Genomic DNA, 22361 nt, shown 5'->3' on the forward strand with positions numbered 1-22361 from the left:
AGATGACCAAATTTAACGTTAGAGGAAGCTATAACCATGTGTAAAGCAAGTGAGCAAGCCACTAACGTGTCTGCCGAGTTCAGAGCCAGGGAAAAAGGCACAAATTCTTTGTTTACTCCAGGAATAAGTGTCGACGTGGTCGGCGCCGTTGAATCTGTGACACAGCTAGAAAAGCATCGCACTGCAGAAGGCGCCCGTTTTGCGCAGGCGTGTTTGCAAAGACAATGCGATCCAGATGTCGAATGTGCTGTGCATGTGCAGGACCAGTTCGCACATGCGCACTTTGAGAAACGACGCGAACCGGAAGTCGACCGTTCTGCGCATGCACATGAGAGGTTTGCGCATGACGTCACAAGCGTCATGACGTGCACACGCTGTGGCCACGCCCACAGTAGAAAAGATTGATCGTTATTCAGAAAGACGTGCTCAAGAATTAACATACGTAATAATTTTGCTGCATAATTTTGCGTTTGATAAGGTTCCCCACGGTAGGCTACTGCAGAAAATACATGGGATTCAGGGTGATTTCGCAGTTTGGATCAGAAATTGGCTAGCTGGAAGAAGACAAAGGGTGGTGGTTGATGGGAAATGTTCAGACTGGAGTCCAGTTACTAGTGGTGTACCACAAGGATCTGTTTTGGGGCCACTGCTGTTTGTCATTTTTATAAATGAGCTGGAGGAGGGCGTAGAAGGATGGGTGAGTAAATTTGCAGGTGACACTAAAGTCGGTGGAGTTGTGGACAGTGCGGAACGATGTTACAAGTTACAGAGGGACTTAGATAAGCTGCAGCGCTGGGCTGAGAGGTGGCAAATGGTGTTTAATGCAGAAAAGTGTGAGGTAATTCATTTTGGAAGGAATAACAGGAAGACTGAGTACTGGGCTAATGGTAAGATTCTTGGCAGTGTGGATGAGCAGAGAGATCTCGGTGTCCATGTACATAGATCCCTGAAAGTTGCCACCCAGGTTGAGAGGGTTGTTAAGAAGGCGTACGGTGTGTTAGCTTTTATTGGTAGAGGGATTGAGTTTCGGAGCCATGAGGTCATATTGCAGCTATACAAAACTCTGGTGCGGCCGCATTTGGAGTATTGCGTGCAATTTTGGTCGCCGCATTATTGGAAGGATGTGGAAGCATTGGAAAGGGTGCAGAGGAGATTTACCAGAATGTTGCCTGGGATGGAGGGAAGATCTTATGAGGAAAGGCTGAGGGACTTGAGGCTGTTTTCGTTAGAGAGAAGGTTAAGAGGTGACTTAATTGAGGCATACAAGATGATCAGAGGATTGGATAGGGTGGACAGTGAGAGCCTTTTTCCTCGGATGGTGATGTCTAGCACGAGGGGACATACCTTTAAATTGAGGGGAGATAAATATAGGACAGATGTCAGAGGTAGGTTCTTTACTCAGAGAGTAGTAAGGGCGTGGAATGCCCTGCCTGCAACAGTAGTGGCCTCGCCAACACTAAGGACATTCAAATGGTCATTGGACAGACACTTGGACGATAAGGGAATAGTGTAGATGGGCTTTAGAGTGGTTTCACAGGTCGGCGCTGTGATGTTCTATGTTCTATGTTCTAATGCCGATTCAATAGAGCGGTATTAAACAACTTAAAAAGTCGTTTCAACCAAATAAATGGTTCACAGCATAAAAAATAATGAGGATGAAGAAAAAAATGTTCAAGTCGCAAATTGATTCCTCTCAGCTTCCTTCACAGGACATATTTATAATGGAAGCGATCACGAAGGTTAGTGCTATGACAACTGCTGATGAACAAAGCATGCAACTCTCCGATTTGGATAAGGATTGGACTGAAACATTAAATGCCAATGGTTCAGATGTGCAGTTTAAATTGGACACAGGCGCACACGCTCATCTGGTAACGGAATCAGATTTGAAAAAAGTAGAAAGCCTTCCAAAACTTAAAAAGGCGAATTGTAGGCTGACTGACTGCAATGGCATCGAAATAGCGACAAAAGGTTCCTGCTGCCTGTGGTAATACCAGGTATTGCAGTACCTGAGAGGTGAATGACCATTGGCTAGACCGCGGGGTCTACCATTGGATAATGTACATAGCCCCGCCCTTAGAAGCGGGGTATAAGAACCGATGCCGTCCCAGCAGCCTTCACATCTGTAACATCGCTGCTGGGTACAGTTCTATCTGATTAAAGCTGAATCGGTATGACTCCTCGTGGTCTCGAGAGTGTTGATTGTGCATCACTGCCTGATGGTGCAGAACGGTGACATTAGGATTACACCTGACTTTGAGATAGTGGATGCCACAAAATCATCACTCAATGGGGCAGAGGCATGTCGTAAATTAAATCTGGTGAAAATAACTAAGCACGTCAAAGCATCTCAGCATGAAGATGCAGGCAAAGAGTTAGTCCTCCCTGATGCACGATCGAGAGCCATGGTGTACAGTGACGAAAAAGCAGTTGAAGTTGTGCTAAATATTGAAGCGCAAGCAAACTTTATGGCTGACATGCCACCTGTAACAGACGGCAAGTTAAAGATGATCAATGACGAAACTAACAAAGACGCTATACTTCAAAAAGTAATCGAAAATCTACCGACCGCCTCAGAAGACAAACATGGGACACAACCGACAGAGTACCCTTCGTCGTCCAGTACTTCCCCGGAGCGGAGAAACTACAACATCTTCTTCACAGCCTTCAACACGTCATTGACGACGATGAACATCTTGCCAAGGTCATCCCCACACCCCCACTACTTGCCTTCAAACAACCGCGCAACCTCAAACAAACCATTGTTTGCAGCAAACTACCCAGTCTTCAGAACAGTGACCACGACACCACACAACCCTGCCATGGCAATCTCTGCAAGACGTGCCAGATCATTGACATGGATACCACTATTACACGTGACAACACCACTCACCAGGTACGCGGTACGTACTCGTGCGACTCGGCCAACGTTGTCTACCTCATACGCTGCAGGAAAGGATGTCCAGAAGCGTGGTACATTGGCGAGACCATGCAGACGCTGCGACAACGAATGAACGGACATCGCACAACAATCACCAGGCAGGAATGTTCCCTTCCAGTCGGAGAACACTTCAGCAGTCAAGGGCATTCAGCCTCTGATCTCCGGGTAAGCGTTCTCCAAGGCGGCCTTCAGGACGCGCAACAACGCAGAATCGCCGAGCAGAAACTTATAGCCAAGTTCCGCACACATGAGTGCGGCCTCAACCGGGACCTGGGATTCATGTCACATTACATTCACCCCCCCACCATCTGGCCTGCGAAATCCTACCAACTGTCCTGGCCTGATGTAATTCACACCTCTTTAACCTGGGGTTACCCCATCTCTGGATCTGTAAAGATTTAATCACCTGCTAATGGTCGCATTCCAAGCATTGTTTGGCATCTTTGAATTTGTCTATATATGTGTTTCTGGAACAGACCTCTTCATTCACCTGAGGAAGGAGCAGCGCTCCGAAAGCTAGTGACATCGAAACAAACCTGTTGGACTTTAACCTGGTGTTGTAAGACTTTGTACCGAAAATCTACGTGAAGGTTGGCCTAAAGGCAGGCATAACCTCTATCGCAGTGTAAAGGACGGCCTGACAGTCATCAATGGATTTCTGTTGAAAGGGGACCAAATCGTGATTCCTTCCTGCCTGAGACAGAACACTTTAGAACAAATACATGAAAGACATCAGGGAATCGAGAAGTGTAGATGCAGAGCAAGACAATCAGTATACCGGCCAGGGATAAATGCAGATGTGGACAGGAGTGCCGTGTGTGTCAGATGCATCAGTCGGCACAGTGTAAACACACCTTGGTGCACCGTGAACTCATCACGCAACCATGGGCAAAAGTTGGATGTATTTTACTTCAGAGAACATGATTAATTAATCATAAGAGATTAGTATTCCAATTTTCCCATGGTCATTACGCTATCAGGCTCGACTGCGTACTCAGTCGTGAGAGCAACTAAATCAGTGTTCTCTAGACATGGAGTACCGATGACAGTTCTTACGGATAATGGACCATGCTTTGGTAGCTTCGAATGGTTGAAATTTGTTGAAGCATACAACTTTAAACACGTAACCTCGAGTCCAATGTGTGGGCAAGAACAAAGAACAAAGAACAAAGAAATGTACAGCACAGGAACAGGCCCTTCGGCCCTCCAAGCCCGTGCCGACCATGCTGCCCGACTAAACTACAATCTTCTACACTTCCTGGGTCCGTATCCCTCTATTCCCATCCTATTCATGTATTTGTCAAGTTGCCCCTTAAATGTCACTATCGTCCCTGCTTCCACCACCTCCTCCGGTAGCGAGTTCCAGGCACCCACTACCCTCTGTGTAAAAAACTTGCCTCGTACATCTACTCTAAACCTTGCCCCTCTCACCTTAAACCTATGCCCCCTAGTAATTGACCCCTCTACCCTGGGGAAAAGCCTCTGACTATCCACTCTGTCTATGCCCCTCATAATTTTGTACACCTCTATCAGGCAAGCGACTGGCAAAGTTGAAAAGGGAGTTGGAATCGTGACACAGTTATTTAAGAAAGCATGCGATGATATGAAAGACTTTTCCCGAGCACTATTGAGTTACAGGGCTACACCTTTATTGGCAGGCTTCTCTCCAGCACAGTTGCTAATGGGAAGAAACCTATGGACAACATTACCAGCATCAATAGTTCAGAACATGGGTGACCATGTAGTACATACAAGAATGCAACAATTAAAATACAAGCAACAAAGATATTACAACAAAAATGCAAAGCCATCACCGACACTAATTAAAGGTGATTACATCAGAATTCACAATCCTGATAGTGGATGGATGGACATAGCTAAGGTACTAAATTGAGTAGCTTCGAGATCATTTGTGGTAAAGACTGCATCTGGACAAATCTTTCACAGGGACAGAAGTGCATTGTTATGAGTTAAACGACCAGTGCAATTTCCAGAACCGACCAGAACAAGTCAAGGACAAATGTTTCCTACCATTGACTTTCCTAAAGCTTTGTTGTCAAATATAATAGACAATTCCAATGACAATACTATGTCATGGGGAAGGTCCACAAGGCATAGAAAACCGCCAAATCGTTTAAATTTGAACATATTTCACAAATATACCTCTGTAATTGTAAACATGATGCGTACCTATGTGGACAGTCCATACCTTGTATGTAAAAAATGTCAGAAAAGATTCAAACATTTGTTTTTCAAAGAAAGGGGAATGTGACATTACAGAAATGTACAGCATGTGAAGAGTTAATGTCATGTTACAATTAGCCACTAGATGGAGCTAGGGACATTACTATAAAAGGAACGGACTCTTAGGCTTCTGGGAGAGAGTGGAATAGAGGAGAGAAGATTGGAGTGAAGTGCACAGTAGAGCTAGAGAGGATAGAATAAGGTGCCAGTTAGGGTATAGAGATATCGTTAGTGAGTGTAGTTTAATATAATCTATTTGTTCACTGTAGGAATTAGTGCGGAACTTTAATTTAAATAGTGTAAATAAATTTAGCTTTGTTGATGAACATAGCTTCAAATGTCTTTGTGAACACTACGCTTTCTATCCTGAAGTCAACCTCACAAAGATCACCACAGTTTGATCCCTCCCCACTTAATTAGGTGAGGGCAAAATGGGAGAGTTAACTGGGCCCTATGCTCACTAAGGAGGCGGGGAGGGAGGCCCCTTGCAGGGTCAACTGCATGTCAGGTTGAGCCTAATTCAGTTCCAGGTGCTTCATAGGACACACTTGACCAAGGAAGGGTGAGTGTTTTTTTTAATACAAATATTGAGAACAGATGTGATCGCTCTTCACCTGCCTCCGCAGATCGTTCGCATATATTTTGGTCCTGCCCCAATGTCGCTAGTTTCTGGGCTTCCCTTTTAGCACCATGTCTGAGATACTCCCATTGGATTTACTCCCATGTCCATCGAGGTTTGGGATTGTCCGTCTGGGGTAGAAATGGACGTTATCGCTTTCGCCTCACTCATAGCCCAAAGGCGGATACTGCTCGGTTGGAGGTCTCCCATTCCGCCTCGTGCCTCTGGCTGGTTGGGGCATTTAAAGTCCTTCATACACTTGGAGAAAATTAAATTCAACATCAGGGGTTCAGTAGACAGATTCTATCTGAGACGGTAACTATTCATCGCCTTTTTCAAAGATCTAGACACAGTCAGCTGTTTGGGGTATTAGGGGTAGAGTTTAATGTTAGTTATTTTTTCTTTGTTTGTAATATTTGTATTCTTGTGTTTTTGCAGAGTGTTAACGTGAAAACTTTTAATAAACATTCTTTAAAAACAAAAACAAATACAAAATCCTGTCAGCAGGCAATGCAGGACGACATCAGATTCTGATTTTTCAACACCCCTTAAAGCGGGCAAACAGTCTGGTCTGAACGTTGAGGTGCACGAGGACCGAGGTATGACTAGATGAGGAGGGAGGGAGACAGAGGATCCTGGGCGGGATTCTTATTTTCTGAGGCTAAGTGTTGACACCAACGCAGAATCCATCAACTTTAACGATAGAAAAACCAGGCCGCACCTGGACCAATTTTGCTACCGTTGAGGGGCTAGCACCGGTGCCACGTGGAACACAACCGATTCCAATGAGAAACGGTGCGGGATTGGCCGGGTCCGTGATTGACACTCGGGAGGCTGACAAGCTGCAGCCGCACACACACTTTACACTCCCCACACACACTCACCCCAGCCGTACACACACATTACACTCCCCACACACACTCATCCCAGCTGCACACACACATTATACTCCCCACACACACTCATCCCAGCCGCACACACACATTACACTCCCCACACACACTCATCCCAGCTGCACACACACATTATACTCCCCACACACACTCATCCCAGCCGCACACACACATTAAACTCCCCACACACACTCATCCCAGCCGCACACACACATTACACTCCCCACACACACTCATCCCAGCCGCACACACACATTACACTCCCCACACACACTCATCCCAGCCGCACACACACATTACACTCCCCACACACACTCACCCCAGCCGTACACACACATTACACACCCCACACACACTCATCCCAGCCGCACACACATTACACTCCCCACACACACTCATCCCAGCCGCACAGACACATTACACTCCCCACACACACTCATCCCAGCCACACACACATTACACTCCCCACACACACTCATCCCAGCCACACACACACATTACACTCCCCACACACACTCATCCCAGCCGCACACACACATTACACTCCCCACACACACTCATCCCAGCCGCACAGACACATTACACTCCCCACACACACTCATCCCTGCCGCACACACACATTACACTCCCCACACACACTCATCCCAGCCACACACACACAGTACACTCCCCACACACACTCATCCCAGCCGCACACACACATTTCACTCCCCACACACACTCATCCCAGCCGCACACACACATTACACACCCCACACACACTCATCCCAGCCGCACACACACATTACACTCCCCACACACACTCATCCCAGCCGCACACACACACTACACTCCCCACACACACTCATCCCAGCCGCACAGACACATTACACTCCCCACACACACTCATCCCTGCCGCACACACACATTACACTCCCCACACACACTCATCCCAGCCACACACACACAGTACACTCCCCACACACACTCATCCCAGCCGCACACACACATTTCACTCCCCACACACACTCATCCCAGCCGCACACACACATTACACACCCCACACACACTCATCCCAGCCGCACACACACATTACACTCCCCACACACACTCATCCCAGCCGCACACACACACTACACTCCCCACACACACTCATCCCAGCCGCACAGACACATTACACTCCCCACACACACTCATCCCTGCCGCACACACACATTACACTCCCCACACACACTCATCCCAGCCACACACACACAGTACACTCCCCACACACACTCATCCCAGCCGCACACACACATTTCACTCCCCACACACACTCATCCCAGCCGCACACACACATTACACACCCCACACACACTCATCCCAGCCGCACACACACATTACACTCCCCACACACACTCATCCCAGCCGCACACACACATTACACTCCCCACACACACTCATCCCCACACAAACCATCCCGGCCAACAAGATGGCACTGGTTGTGCTGGAGCCCACCCATAAAGTAGTTGATGGGTCGGCTGGGACCAGACGGCACCCAGGGGCGTGCCCCGGGGGGGATACCTATACAACCCTAAGTTCACAGTGGGCTGTTCGCGGTGTGTGCAGCTGCATGGCTGCCTTGCCGGCTGCGGCAATGGTGTTTCCTGCCCGTCCACCCCGACCCCACAGCCCACCTCCTGGTCACCCCCCGCTACTCCTAGCCCTGGCAGAACCCCCCCCCCGCGCCATTGGGGACTCGGCCCATCGGAGGCGGAGAATCACGGAGGCGCTGGGGAATACCCGGTCGGGCCCGCTAATGATATGCAAACGGTGTCTACTGTACATGCGTTCTGGAACGCATTGCCGCTGCTGTCGAGGTACTGGGGCATTGCAATTTGGTGTCAAATTTACACGTGCCGCACTTTCTGCGTAGGAACCGATTCTTCGCCCAATCCCCTTTCCCGATTTTGGCGTGGGCGAATGGCGAATCCCGCCCCCTGCGTTTCTCTTTAGCAAAAAAGGTTTCTCGACCCGGGTCTGAGGGCCGGCCAGCCAGCAACAGCAAGGGGAGCAGGCGAGGGCCGACTCGATCCCCAGGCCTGCTGAGGGCCGGCCAGCCAGCGACAGTGAGGGGAGCAGGCGAGGGCCGAATAAATCCCCAGGCCTGCTGAGGGCCGGCCAGCCAGCGACAGCAAGGGGAGCAGGCGAGGGCCGACTCAATCCCCAGGCATGCTGAGGGCCGGCCAGCCAGCAACAGCAAGGGGAGCAGGCGAGGGCCGACTTTATCCCCAGGCCTGCTGAGGGCCGGCCAGCCAGCAACAGCAAGGGGAGCAGGCGAGGGCCGACTCAATCCCCAGGCCTGCTGAGGGCCGGCCAGCCAGCAACAGCAAGGGGAGCAGGCGAGGGCCGACTCAATCCCCAGGCCTGCTGAGGGCCGGCCAGCCAGCGACAGCAAGGGGAGCAGGCGAGGGCCGACTCAATCCCCAGGCATGCTGAGGGCCGGCCAGCCAGCAACAGCAAGGGGAGCAGGCGAGGGCCGACTTTATCCCCAGGCCTGCTGAGGGCCGGCCAGCCAGCGACAGCAAGGGGAGCAGACGAGGGCCGACTTTATCCCCAGGCCTGCTGAGGGCCGGCCAGCCAGCGACAGTGAGGGGAGCAGACGAGGGCCGACTCAATCCCCAGGCCTGCTGAGGGCCGGCCAGCCAGCGACAGTGAGGGGAGCAGGCGAGGGCCGACTTTATCCCCAGGCATGCTGAGGGCCAGCCAGCCAGCGACAGCAAGGGGAGCAGGTGAGGGCCGACTCAATCCCCAGGCCTGCTGAGGGCCGGCCAGCCAGCGACAGCAAGGGGAGCAGGTGAGGGCCGACTCAATCCCCAGGCCTGCTGAGGGCCGGCCAGCCAGCGACAGTGAGGGGAGCAGGCGAGGGCCGACTTTATCCCCAGGGCTGCTGAGGGCCGGCCAGCGACAGCAAGGGGAGCAGGCGAGGGCCGACTTTATCCCCAGGCCTGCTGAGGGCCGGCCAGCGACAGCAAGGGGAGCAGGCGAGGACCGACTCAATCCCCAGGCCTGCTGAGGGCCGGCCAGCCAGCAACAGTGAGGGGAGCAGGCGAGGGCCGACTCAATCCCCAGGCCTGCTGAGGGCCGGCCAGCCAGTAACAGCGAGGGGAGCAGGTGAGGGCCGACTTTATCCCCAGGCCTGCTGAGGGCCGGCCAGCCAGTGACAGTGAGGGGAGCAGGCGAGGGCCGACTTTATCCCCAGGCCTGCTGAGGGCCGGCCAGCCAGCAACAGCAAGGGGAGCAGGCGAGGGCCGACTCAATCCCCAGGCCTGCTGAGGGCCGGCCAGCCAGCAACAGCAAGGGGAGCAGGCGAGGGCCGACTCAATCCCCAGGCCTGCTGAGGGCCGGCAAGCCAGCAACAGCAAGGGGAGCAGGCGAGGGCTGACTTTATCCCCAGACCTGCTGAGGGCCGGCCAGCCAGCAACAGCAAGGGGAGCAGATGAGGGCTGACTTTATCCCCAGGCCTGCTGAGGGCCGGCCAGCCAGCAACAGCAAGGGGAGCTTACGAGGGCCGACTTTATCCCTAGGCCGGCTGAGGGCCGGCCAGCCAGCAACAGCAAGGGGAGCAGGCGAGGGCCGACTTTATCCCCAGGGCTGCTGAGGGCCGGCCAGCGACAGCAAGGGGAGCAGGCGAGGGCCGACTTTATCCCCAGGCCTGCTGAGGGCCGGCCAGCGACAGCAAGGGGAGCAGGCGAGGGCCGACTTTATCCCCAGGCCTGCTGAGGGCCGGCCAGCCAGTGACAGTGAGGGGAGCAGGCGAGGGCCGACTTTATCCCCAGGCCTGCTGAGGGCCGGCCAGCCAGCAACAGCAAGGGGAGCATGCGAGGGCCGACTCAATCCCCAGGCCTGCTGAGGGCCAGCCAGCCAGTGACAGCAAGGGGAGCAGGCGAGGGCCGACTTTATCCCCAGGCCTGCTGAGGGCCGGCCAGCCAGCAACAGTGAGGGGACAAGGCGAGGGCCGACTCAATCCCCAGGCCTGCTGAGGGCCGGCCAGCCAGCGACAGCAAGGGGAGCAGACGAGGGCCGACTTTATCCCCAGGCCTGCTGAGGGCCGGCCAGCCAGCGACAGCAAGGTGAAGCGCGAGGCGCCCAGTGAAAGCCACGAGGTGGTGAGGCAGCCAGTTATGGTCAGCAGCCGGCCAGCAGTGAGCGGAGTAGGGGAGGGGTGACTCGACTCAGCCAGGCCTGAGGAGGGCAGGCCAGTAATAGTGAGGCGTGAAGTGCTGAATCAAGGAGGCGAGTGAGGTGGGAAGCTGCCTTGAAGACCCCAGGAGAGCGAGGTTACTAAGATTATGAGAATTGGAGAATGGGAGGGGTGGAGGGAAACTGCGAGGGGGTCGGTGGGAAGAGTGAGAATGTGTGAGGGAAGCAGCGGAGGAGAGTGTGAGGAGGGGGGGAATTAGCCAGGGTTGCAGACTTTTCGGGACAGGCAATGTGTGAGGGCCAGGTTGCTCTTTGGAGGGAGGGAGAGTTTGTGAGGGGAGAATGGACAGGAGAAGAGTGCAGTGAGTGTTGTAAAGCGGAGAGTAATTTGTGTATTCTGGTGGTGATATGCGTTCTGTGGGGCGAGGGTGGGCGGGGTTGGGAGGGTCATTGGAGGGGTGGGGCATATATGAAGGTGGGGAGGCCACGCATCTGATACTAATAAAGCCTCAGTTTGGATTCAACTTTGTCTCCAGTCAAATTGATCGTGCCTCAATTTATTAATATCAGATTCAGAAGATGGACCTCCGGATTAAACCAGATCGCCTGCAGCTGGATCCACACTCAAGCGACACCAGAAAGGACTTCCAGCACTGGCTAGCTTGTTTTGAAGCGTATATCAACGCGGCACCGACCCCTGTTCCAGAGGCTCAGAAGATCCAGATATTGTACTCCAGACTCAGCTCTAAAGTCTTCCCGTTGATCCAGGATGCGCCCAATTACGCTGATGCTGTGACTCGACTCAAAGAAAATTATGAACAGAAGACGAACACGCTCTTCGCCAGGCACACGCTCGCAACGCGTACTCAACTACCTGGTGAGTCAATCGAGGACTTCTGGAGGGCCCTGATCCACTAGTCCGGGACTGTGACTGCCAGGACGTTACAGCTAAGGAGCACTCAGATCCCCTTATGAGGGACGCTTTTGGAACTGGGATTGGGTCTGATGTTATCAGGCAGCGGCTCCTAGAAGGGGCCACGCGCGACCTCGCAGAGACTTAAACACTGGCGCTTTCCATGACGGTCGCTCTGCGCAATGTCCAGTCCTACGCCCCCAACCGCGCGGCCCACTCCTCCTATGCTTCATGGGCCCCACATGCAGTCGCCCCAGCGGGGGCGCGACCCACCCAATACACCTGCGCTACGCGCCAGCCAGTGATCCCCAGGCGGCCCCGATGGTACTTTTGCGGCCAGCAAAAACACCCCCCGACAATGCTACCCGGCCCGCGCTGCCCTTTGTAAGGCCTGCGGGAAGAAGGGCCGCTTTGCTGTGGTGTGCCAGGCCCGCTCAGCGGCCGCGGTTGCCCCCCCCACCCGGTCACAGACAATGGGCGCTGCCATCTTCTCCCCCGCACAACATGGGCGATTCATGGGCGCCGCCATCTTGCTCCACCCCCGCAACGTGCGTTCCATGGGCGCCGCCATTTTGTAACCCCCAGGATCTCCGGGCGCCGCCATCTTGTCCACCCCACAGCACATGGACAGCAACGGCGTTCCAGGACCTCAACTCAACGGCCGCCTCACTACCCGACGATCAACCACAGCTCATCTCCGTGGCAATCGACCAGTCCCGACCACATAACCTGACCAATGCATCCACCAGCGTGAAAGTCAACGGCCATGTGACCTCCTGCCTACTGGACTCCGGGAGCACCGAGAGCTTTGTACACCCAAATATGGTAAGGCGCTGCTCCCTTAAGGTACACCCTACCTATCAAAAAAATCTCCCTGGCCTCCGGATCCCATCGCGTTGCGATCCGGGGTTACTGCACGGTCACGCTCACAGATCAAGGCGTAGAGTTCCACGTCTTTCGCCTCTACGTCCTCCCTAACCTCTGCGCTGCACTTATCCTCGGCCTGGACTTCCAGTGCAACCTCCAGAGCCTGAAATTCGGCGGACCCTTACCACCCCTCACTGTGTGCGGCCTCGCGTCCCTGAAGGTCGATCCCACTTCCCTCTTTGACAATCTAACTCCAGATTGTAAACCCGTCGCCACCAGGAGCAGCCGGTACAGCACCCAGGATAAGGCCTTCATCAGGTCCGAGGTCCAGCGGTTGCTTCGGGAAGGCATCATTGAGGCCAGCAACAGCCCCTGGAGAGCTGAAGTGGCAGTGGTTAAATCTGGGGAGAAAAACCGAATGGTTGTGGACTGCAGCCAGACCATCAACAGGTACACGCAGCTCGACGCGTACCCCCTCCCACGCATATCTGACATGGTTAACCAGATTGCACAGTACCGGGTCTTCTCAACGGTGGACCTGAAATCGCACAAGTAGACCGACTCCGGACCCTGCACGACAGCCTTTGTCACCCAGGGATAACTCGGTTGTACCATTTCATTAAGGCACAAAATTTGCCCTACTCCGTCGAGGAAGCAAGGACAATCACCAGGGATTGCCAGGTCTGCGCGGGGTGCAAGCCGCACTTCTACCGGCCAGACCGCGCGTGCCTGGTGAAGGCCTCCCACCCCTTTGAACACCTCAGCGTGGATTTCAAAGGCCCCCTCCCCTCCTCCGATCGACACACATATTTCCTCAGTGTGATCGATGAATACTCCCGGTTCCCCTTCGCCATCCCATGCCCCGACATGACGTCATTAAAGCCGTTAATTCGATCTTCACTCTGTTCGGCTTCCCCGCCTACATCCACAGTGACAGGGGATCCTCATTCATGAGGGGTGAGCTACGTCAGTTCCTGCTCAGCAGGGGTGTCGCCTCCAGCAGAACGACGAGCTACAACCTCCGGGGAAACGGACAGGTAGAAAGGGAGAATGGGACAGTACGGAGGGCCATCCAGCTGGCCCTGCGGTCCAGGAATCTTCCGGCCTCCCGCTGGCAAGAGGTCCTCCCTGATGCACTACATTCCATTCGCTCATTACTCTGCACTGCTACCAACAGTACACCACATGAACGTCTATTTGCCTTCCCCAGGAAGTCCACATCCGGGGTGTCGCTCCCAACTTGGCTCACAGCTCCTCCGTAAACATGTGCGGCTCCACAAGGCGGATCCGTTGGTGGAGAGGGTGCACGCGCTCCATGCAAGCCCCCAGTTTGCCTACGTGGCGTTCCCCGACGGCCGCCAGGGTACCGTCTCCCTCAGGGACCTGGCACCAGCAGGTTCCACCGCCACACTGCCCCCGTCGCCACCCTCCCCTCCCCCGCTGCTCCCATCACCCCCCGTAGGACCGTCCGTCCTCCCCCTGCCCACGCCTGTCGATGAAGAGGATTTTGGCACGCTCCCGGAGGCAACTTCGACCACGACAGCGCCCACATCGCCGTCACCACTTTGCCGATCTCAAGGGACCCTTAAGGCACCGGGCCGGCTGAACCTCTGACCGGCCCGACGGATGACTAGAGACATTTCTTTTGCTGCTCTGTAAATATTAAAATTTCTAATTGTATATAGTTATCCACCACCCCCGCCGGACTCAATTTTAACAGGGGGTGAATGTGGTAAACCACTGTGTTCTGATATTAGAGGTTGCACGGTAGAACCTGCACTACAGGTTCACCTGTGGCCACGGCATGCTAGCTCCGCCCAGGAGGCGGGTATAAATATGCGTGGCCTCCAGCTCACAGCCATTTCACCAGCTGCTGTGGGAGGCCACACATCAGGGGCGAGATTCTCCGAACCCCCGCCGGGTCGGAGAATCGCCGGGGGCTGGCGTGAATCCCGCCCCCGCTGGTTGCCGAATTCTCCGGCACCGGATATTCGGCGGGGCGGGAATCGCGCCGCGCCGGTTGGCGGGCCCCCCCCCTGCGATTCTCCGGCCCGGATGGGCCGAAGTCCCGCTGCTAAAATGCCTGTCCCGCCGGCGTAGATTAAACCACCGACCTTACCGGTGGGACAAGGCGGCGCGGGCGGGCTCCAGGGTCCTGGGGGGGGCGCGGGGCGATCTGGCCCCGGGGGGTGCCCCCACGGTGGCCTGGCCCACGATCGGGGCCCACCGATCCGCGGGCGGGCCTGTGCCGTGGGGGCGCTCTTTTCCTTCTACCTTCGCCACGGTCTCCGCCATGGTGGAGGCGGAAGAGACTCCCTCCACTGCGCATGCGCGGGAATGCCATCAGCGGCCGCTAACGCTCCCGCGCATGCGCCGCCCGGAGATGTCATTTCCGCGCCAGCTGGCGGGGCACCAAAGGCCTTTCCCGCCAGCTGGCGGGGCGGAAATTCGTCCGCCGCGGGCCTAGCCCCTTAAGGTTGGGGCTCGGCCCCCAAAGATCATTCCGCACCTTTGGGGCGGCGCGATGCCCGACTGATTTGCGCCGTTTTGGGCGCCAGTCGGCGGACATCGCGCCGATACCAGAGAATTTCGCCCCAGATACTAATAAAGCCTCAGTTTGGATTCAACTTCATCTCCAGTCAAATTGATCGTGCCTCACTCAGATCCTGTGCTCTGGAATATCCTTCCTAGCCATCTCTGGCTCTCAATCTGTTTAAAACCTACCTGTTTGACCATCTGCCTTAATATGGCTCTGTGTTATATATTGTGTATAACGCTGCTATAAAGTGCCTTCGGAGGTTTCATTGTGTTAAATGCACTATATAAATATGAGCTTGTGTGGCTGTTGTTGTTGACTGATTAGTGGGTCAGACACAATGGGTCATATTCCTACGTACAATATCCTGGAAAGTGCTCCTGGATCAGGGACATAACCCGGGAACCAGGTTATAACCCATTTTAGTTGCCCCAATGATAACAACAACTTGCACATTCCAAACCTACATCGATTCATGTGGACTCAATGCCGTTGATTCCTTGCTGCATAAGTTTCTCGAAACGCCATTTTAATAGGCTATTTGCTGCAAATGTTTTAGCTATAAATAACAGACAGGGGAGTTTAAACCCTTGAAACAGACTGGGAACTTGACAAATGTGGATCACTTAAAGAGTGTGAACAAATGTGAGAGAGTGCAGCTGTCTTTATGGTCCATTAATTGTGATTACCGCATGTTAACAATGTAATTAGTGTAATCAATGCTGGGAATCATGTTGCAGGAGCTTGACAATGTACAATGAAGCTTGACACTTCAATCTGGGTGGCTCTGATGTTTCTGATTGGCTCATACTGTGCTTCACTTAAAGCTAATCCCACTGCCCCACCCTCAGCACGGGGAGGGGGGGCTAGTGGTTAGCACTGCTGCCTCACAGTGCCAGAGGCCCCAGTTCATTTCCGGCCTTGGGTGACTGGGTGGAGTTTGCACGTTCTCCCCGTGTGTGCGTGGGTTTCCTCCGGATGCGCCGATTTCCTCCCACAGTCCAAAGATGTGCAGGTTGGGTGGAATGGCCATGCTAAATTGCCCCTTGGTGACGGAGGATGAGTTGGCCGTGATCATTACAGTGGGGTTGCGGTGCTAGGGTGGGGGTGTGGACCTGGATAGGGTGCTCTTTCAGAGGGTCGGTGCAGACTCAATGGGTCAAATAGCCTCCTTCTGCACTGCAGGGAGTCGATGATTCCTCCCACTGTAGTCCTGTATCAATCCAGAACTAATCCCATTGTGGTGAATGTATTCACCAGAATAGGTTGTCTGTAGAGTACTGTAATATGATCCCTTTTCCATGTAGTGTACTGGAACCCTGGTGGGCTCCGCCTCTGGCCCCGCCCCCCCCCGGATGGTATATAGACCGGCTGCCTGGGGGCGGTGCTCTGTTGTTACAGCGATCTCAGGCAGGCAAGTTCTTGTGTAATAAAGCCTATGTTCTCTCGCTCTCATCGTCTAGCAGTGGATTAATGGTACATAAATTTATCACACAAAGACATCACGATGGAAGCCGCTCTGAAGCCTGATAAATTGGAACTCGACGCTCGAGCAGCAGAACTCCCACTGGCTCCGCTATTTTGAGGCCTACCTCGACTCCTCTGCAACGCCTCCCTCCGATGACCTCAAGCTGCGCCTCCTCCACGCCCGGGTGAGCCACCGAATCTCGGGTATGATTCAGGACGCAGCCACGTACGACGCGGCGGTTGCGATTCTAAAGAGACAGTTCGTGAAGCCCGACAATGCGCCGGGAAATCGTTCGATGAGTATCTGGAGAGCCTGACCCTACTCGCCCGCAACTGCAACTACAGGGATGTGAAGGCCGACGAGCACATGAAGCTGATGATCCGGGACACCTACGTGGCTGGGGTCTGGCAGCGACTCCTGGAAAACGGGGCCACTGACCTACAGGACACGGTAAAGCTAGCCTCCTCGTTAGAGGTGGCCTACCAGAGCCTCAGCGCGTTCCCGGCAGACCCAGCGAACCCCTCGTGGGCACCACAGACCTTCACCAGACCCGACTACATCCCAGGCCTGTCCGCGTGGCTGCCTGTTCAGCCCGGGGAACCGCAGTGCTACTTCTGCGGTCAGGGCCAACACCCCCGGCAGCGTTGCCCAGCCCGCACCGCGGCATGCAGCGACTGTGGCAAAAAGGGACATTTCGGCAGAGTCTGTCTGGCCCGATCCAAAGCCCCGAAGTCTAAAGCGTACCAGGCCCGACCCACGGACTCACAGGCCCGCAGACCCCGCAATGTGGCTGCGTGCCTGCCGGTACCGGCCCTTTCAGCTGCGTCATCCGCCTCGTGCAGCTCGGGGGGCCGCCATCTTTAACCCAGCCCAGCACGTGCGACCCGTTGGGGCGGCCATATTGGCCGCCATCTTCAGCACCAACCGACATGTGCGACCGATGGGGGCGGCCACCTTGGTCACCATCTCCGACCCAGCCCGACACGTGCGACCCGTGGGGGCCACCATCTTGCGACCCGGATACCTCCGACCACGCAGACTACCCGTAGCTCGGTGCAGTCAGCCTCGACCAGTCGCGGCCAAAACACCTGAAGAACTCGATGATGGCTGTCCGGGTCAATGGGTACGAGACCCCCTGTCTTTTCAACTCCGGGAGCACAGAGAGCTTTGCCTATCCCGACACGGTAAGGCGCTGCTCCCTCCACATCTACCCCGCGTCCCAGACAATCTCCCTTGCTTCCGGATCCCATTCAGTACAGATCCGGTGGTACTGTGTTGCAAACCTAACGTCTGTAGTAGGTAAGTTGCTAGAAGGTATTCTGAGAGACAGGACCTACAAGCATTTAGAGAGGCAAGGACTGATTCGGGGCAGTCAGCATGGCTTTGTGCGTGGAAAATCATGTCTCACAAATTTGATTGAGTTTTTTGAGGGGGTGACCAAGAAGGTAGATGAGGGCAGTGCAGTAGACGTTGTCTACATGGACTTTAGCAAAGCCTTTGACAAGGTACCGCATGGTAGGTTGTTGCAGAAGGTTAAAGCTCACGGGATCCAGGGTGAGATTGCCAATTGGATTCAAAATTGGCTGGACGACAGAAGGCAGAGGGTGGTTGTAGAGGGTTGTTTTTCAAACTGGAGGCCTGTGACCAGTGGTGTGCCTCAGGGATCAGTGCTGGGTCCACTGTTATTTGTGATTTATATTAATGATTTGGATGAGAATTTAGGAGGCATGGTTAGTAAGTTTGCAGATGGCACCAAGATTGGTGGCACAGTGGATAGTGAAGAAGGTTATCTAGGATTGCAACGGGATCTTGATCAATTAGGCCAGTGGGCCGACGAATGGCAGATGGAGTTTAATTTAGATAAATGTGAGGTGATGCATTTTGGCAGATCGAATCAGGCCAGGACCTACTCAGTTAATGGTATGGCGTTGGGGAGAGTTATAGAACAAAGAGATCTAGGAGTACAGGTTCATAGCTCCTTGAAGGTGGAGTCGCAGGTGGACAGGGTGGTGAAGAAGGCATTCGGCATGCTTGGTTTCATTGGTCAGAACATTGAATACAGGAGTTGGGACATCTTGTTGAAGTTGTACAAGACATTGGTACGGCCACACTTGGAATACTGTGTGCAGTTCTGGTCACCCTATTATAGAAAGGATATTATTAAACTGGAAAGAGTGCAAAAAAGATTTACTAGGATGTTGCCGGGACTTGATGGTCAGTGTCGTGTGGGTCAGTGTCCTTTGTGTCAGTGTCCTGTGCGTCAGTGTCGTGTGTGTCAGTGTCCTGTGTGTCAGTGTCCTGTGCGTCAGTGTCGTGTGTGTCAGTGTCCTGTGCGTCAGTGTCCTGTGCGTCAGTGTCATGTGCGTCAGTGTCCTGTGCGTCAGTGTCGTGTGCGTCAGTGACGTGTGCGTCAGTGTCCTGTGCGTCAGTGTCCTGTGCGTCAGTGTCCTTGGCGTCAGTGTCCAGTGCATCAGTGTCCTGTGCGTCAGTGTCCTGTGCGTCAGTGTCCTGGACGTCAGTGTCCTGGACGTCAGTGTCCTGGGCATCAGTGTCCTGTGCGTCAGTGTCCTGTGCGTCAGTGTCCTGGGCGTCAGTGTCCTGGGTGGGTGTGTCCTGGGTAGATGTGTCCACTGTAGGTGTGTCCTGTGCGTCAGTGTCGTGTGCGTCAGTGCCCTGAGCGTCAGTGTCCTGGACATCAGTGTCCTGTGCGTCAGTGTCCTGTGTGTCAGTGTCCTGTGCGTCAGTGTCGTGTGTGTCAGTGTCCTGTGTGTCAGTGTCCTGTGCGTCAGTGTCGTGTGTGTCAGTGTCCTGTGCGTCAGTGTCCTGTGCGTCAGTGTCGTGTGTGTCAGTGTCCTGTGCGTCAGTGTCCTGTGCGTCAGAGTCGTGTGCGTCAGTGTCCTGTGCGTCAGTGTCCTGTGCGTCAGTGTCCTTGGCGTCAGTGTCCAGTGCATCAGTGTCCTGTGCGTCAGTGTCGTGTGTGTCAGTGTCCTGTGCGTCAGTGTCCTGTGCGTCAGTGTCGTGTGTGTCAGTGTCCTGTGCGTCAGTGTCCTGTGCGTCAGAGTCGTGTGCGTCAGTGTCCTGTGCGTCAGTGTCCTGTGCGTCAGTGTCCTTGGCGTCAGTGTCCAGTGCATCAGTGTCCTGTGCGTCAGTGTCCTGTGCATCAGTGTCCTGGGCGTCAGTGTCCTGTGCGTCAGTGTCCTGTGCGTCAGTGTCCTGTGCTTCAGTGTCCTGTGCGTCATGGTCCTGTGTGTCAGTGTCCTGTGCGTCAGTGTCCTGAGCGTCAGTGTCCTGTGCGTCAGTGTCCTGGGCGTCAGTGTCCTGGGCGTCAGTGTCCTGTGCGTCAGTATCCAGTGCGTCAGTGTCCTGTGCGTCAGTGTCCTGAGCGTCAGTGTCCTGGGCGTCAGTGCCCTGGGCGTCAGTATCCTGGGCGTCAGTGTCCTGTGTGTCAGTGTCCTGTGCGTCAGTGTCCTGGGCATCAGTGTCCTGGGCGTCAGTGTCGTGTGCGTCAGTGTCGTGTGCGTCAGTGTCGTGTGCGTCAGTGTCGTGTGCGTCAATGTCGTGTGCGTCAGTGTCGTGTGCGTCAGTGTCCTGTGCGTCAGTGTCGTGTGCGTCAGTGTCCTGTGTGTCAGTGTCCTGTGCGTCAGTGTCGTGTGTGTCAGTGTCCTGTGTGTCAGTGTCCTGTGCGTCAGTGTCGTGTGTGTCAGTGTCCTGTGCGTCAGTGTCCTGTGCGTCAGTGTCGTGTGTGTCAGTGTCCTCTGCGTCAGTGTCGTGTGCGCCAGTGTCGTGTGCGTCAGTGTCCTGTGCGTCAGTATCCTGTGCGTCAGTGTCCTTGGCGTCAGTGTCCTGTGCGTCAGTGTCCTGGACGTCAGTGTCCTGGACGTCAGTGTCCTGGGCATCAGTGTCCTGTGTGTCAGTGTTATGTGCGTCAGTGTCCTGGGCGTCAGTGTCCTGGGTGGGTGTGTCCTGGGTACATGTGTCCACTGTAGGTGTGTCCTGTGCGTCAGTGTCGTGTGCGTCAGTGCCCTGAGCGTCAGTCTCCTGGGCATCAGTGTCCTGTGCGTCAGTGTCGTGTGCGTCAGTGTCGTGTGCGTCAGTGTCCTGTGCGTCAGTGTCGTGTGCGTCAGTGCCCTGAGCGTCAGTGTCCTGGGTGGGTGTGTCCTGGGTAGATATGTCCTGTGTAGGGATGTCCTGTGCGTCAGTGTCGTGTACGTCAGTGCCCTGAGCGTCAGTGCCCTTGGCATCAGTGTCCTGTGCGCCAGTGTCCGGTGCGTCAGTTTCCTGTGCGTCAGTGTCCTGTTCGTCAGTATCATGTGCGTCAGTGTCCTGTGCGTCAGTGTCCTGGGCATCGGTGTCCTGGGCGTCAGTGCCCTGGGCATCAGTGTCCTGGACGTCAGTGTCCTGGGCATCAGTGTCCTGGGCGTCAGTGTCCTGGGCGTCAGTGTCCTGGATGTCAGTGTCCTGACGTCAGTGTCCTGGGCGTCAGTGACCTGGGCGTCAGTGTCCTGTGTGTCAGTGTCGTGTGCGTCAGTGTCCAGGGTGTCAGTATCCTGGGCATCAGTGTCCTGAGCGTCAGTGTCCAGGGCGCCAGTGTCCTGAGCATCAGTGACCTGGGCGTCAGTGTCCTAGGCGTCAGTACCCTTGGCGTCAGTGTCCTGTGCGTCAGTGTCATGTGCGTCAGTGTCCTGTGCGTCAGTGTCCTGTGCGTCAGTGTCCTGTGCATCAGTGTCCTGTGCTTCAGTGTCCTGTGCGTCAGTGTCCTGTGCGTCAGTGTCCTGGGCATCAGTGTCCTGTGCGTCAGTGTCCTGTGCGTCAGTGTCCTGTGCGTCAGTGTCCTGGGCATCAGTGTCCTGTGCGTCAGTGTCCTGTGCGTCAGTGTCCTGTGCTTCAGTGTCCTGTGCATCAGTGTCCTGTGCGTCAGTGTCCTGTGCGTCAGTGTCCTGTGCGTCAGTGTCCTGGGCGTCAGTGCCCTGTGCCTCAGTGTCCTGTGCGTCAGTGTCCTGTGCGTCAGTGTCCTGAGCGTCAGTGTCCTGGGTGTCAGTGCCCTGGGCGTCAGTGTCCTGGGCGTCAGTGCCCTGTGCCTCAGTGTCCTGTGCGTCAGTGTCCTGTGCGTCAGTGTCCTGAGCGTCAGTGTCCTGGGTGTCAGTGCCCTGGGCGTCAGTGTCCTGGGCGTCAGTGACCTGTGTGTCAGTGTCCTGTGCGTCAGTGTCCTGGGCAGCGGGTACATGGGGGAAGGGAGATATGGGGAATATGGGGGATATGAGGGAAGGGGGATATAGGGATAAGGGGGATTATGGGGGAAGGGGGATATGGGGGATATGGGGAGGGGGATATGGGGATATGGGGGAAGGGGGATATGGGGATAAGGGGGATATGGGGGATATGGGGATAAGGGTGATATGGGGGAAGTGGGATATTGGGTTATGGGGGATATGGGGGAAGGGGGATATGGGAGAAGGGGGATATGGGGGATATGGGGAGGGGTATATGGGGATATGGGGGAAGGGGGATATGGGGATAAGGGGGGTATGGGGGAAGGGGGATATGGGGTTAAGGGGGATGGGGGGAAGGGGGATATGGGGATATGTGGGAAGGGGGATATGGGGATAAGGGGGATATGGGGGAAGGGGGATATGGGGTTAAGAGGGATATGGGGGAAGGGGGATATGGGAGAAGGGGATATGGGGAGGGGGATAAGGGGGATATGGGGAAGGGGGATATG

Source organism: Scyliorhinus torazame, chromosome 1, assembly GCF_047496885.1.
Source record: "Scyliorhinus torazame isolate Kashiwa2021f chromosome 1, sScyTor2.1, whole genome shotgun sequence".
Lineage (NCBI taxonomy): Eukaryota > Metazoa > Chordata > Chondrichthyes > Carcharhiniformes > Scyliorhinidae > Scyliorhinus > Scyliorhinus torazame.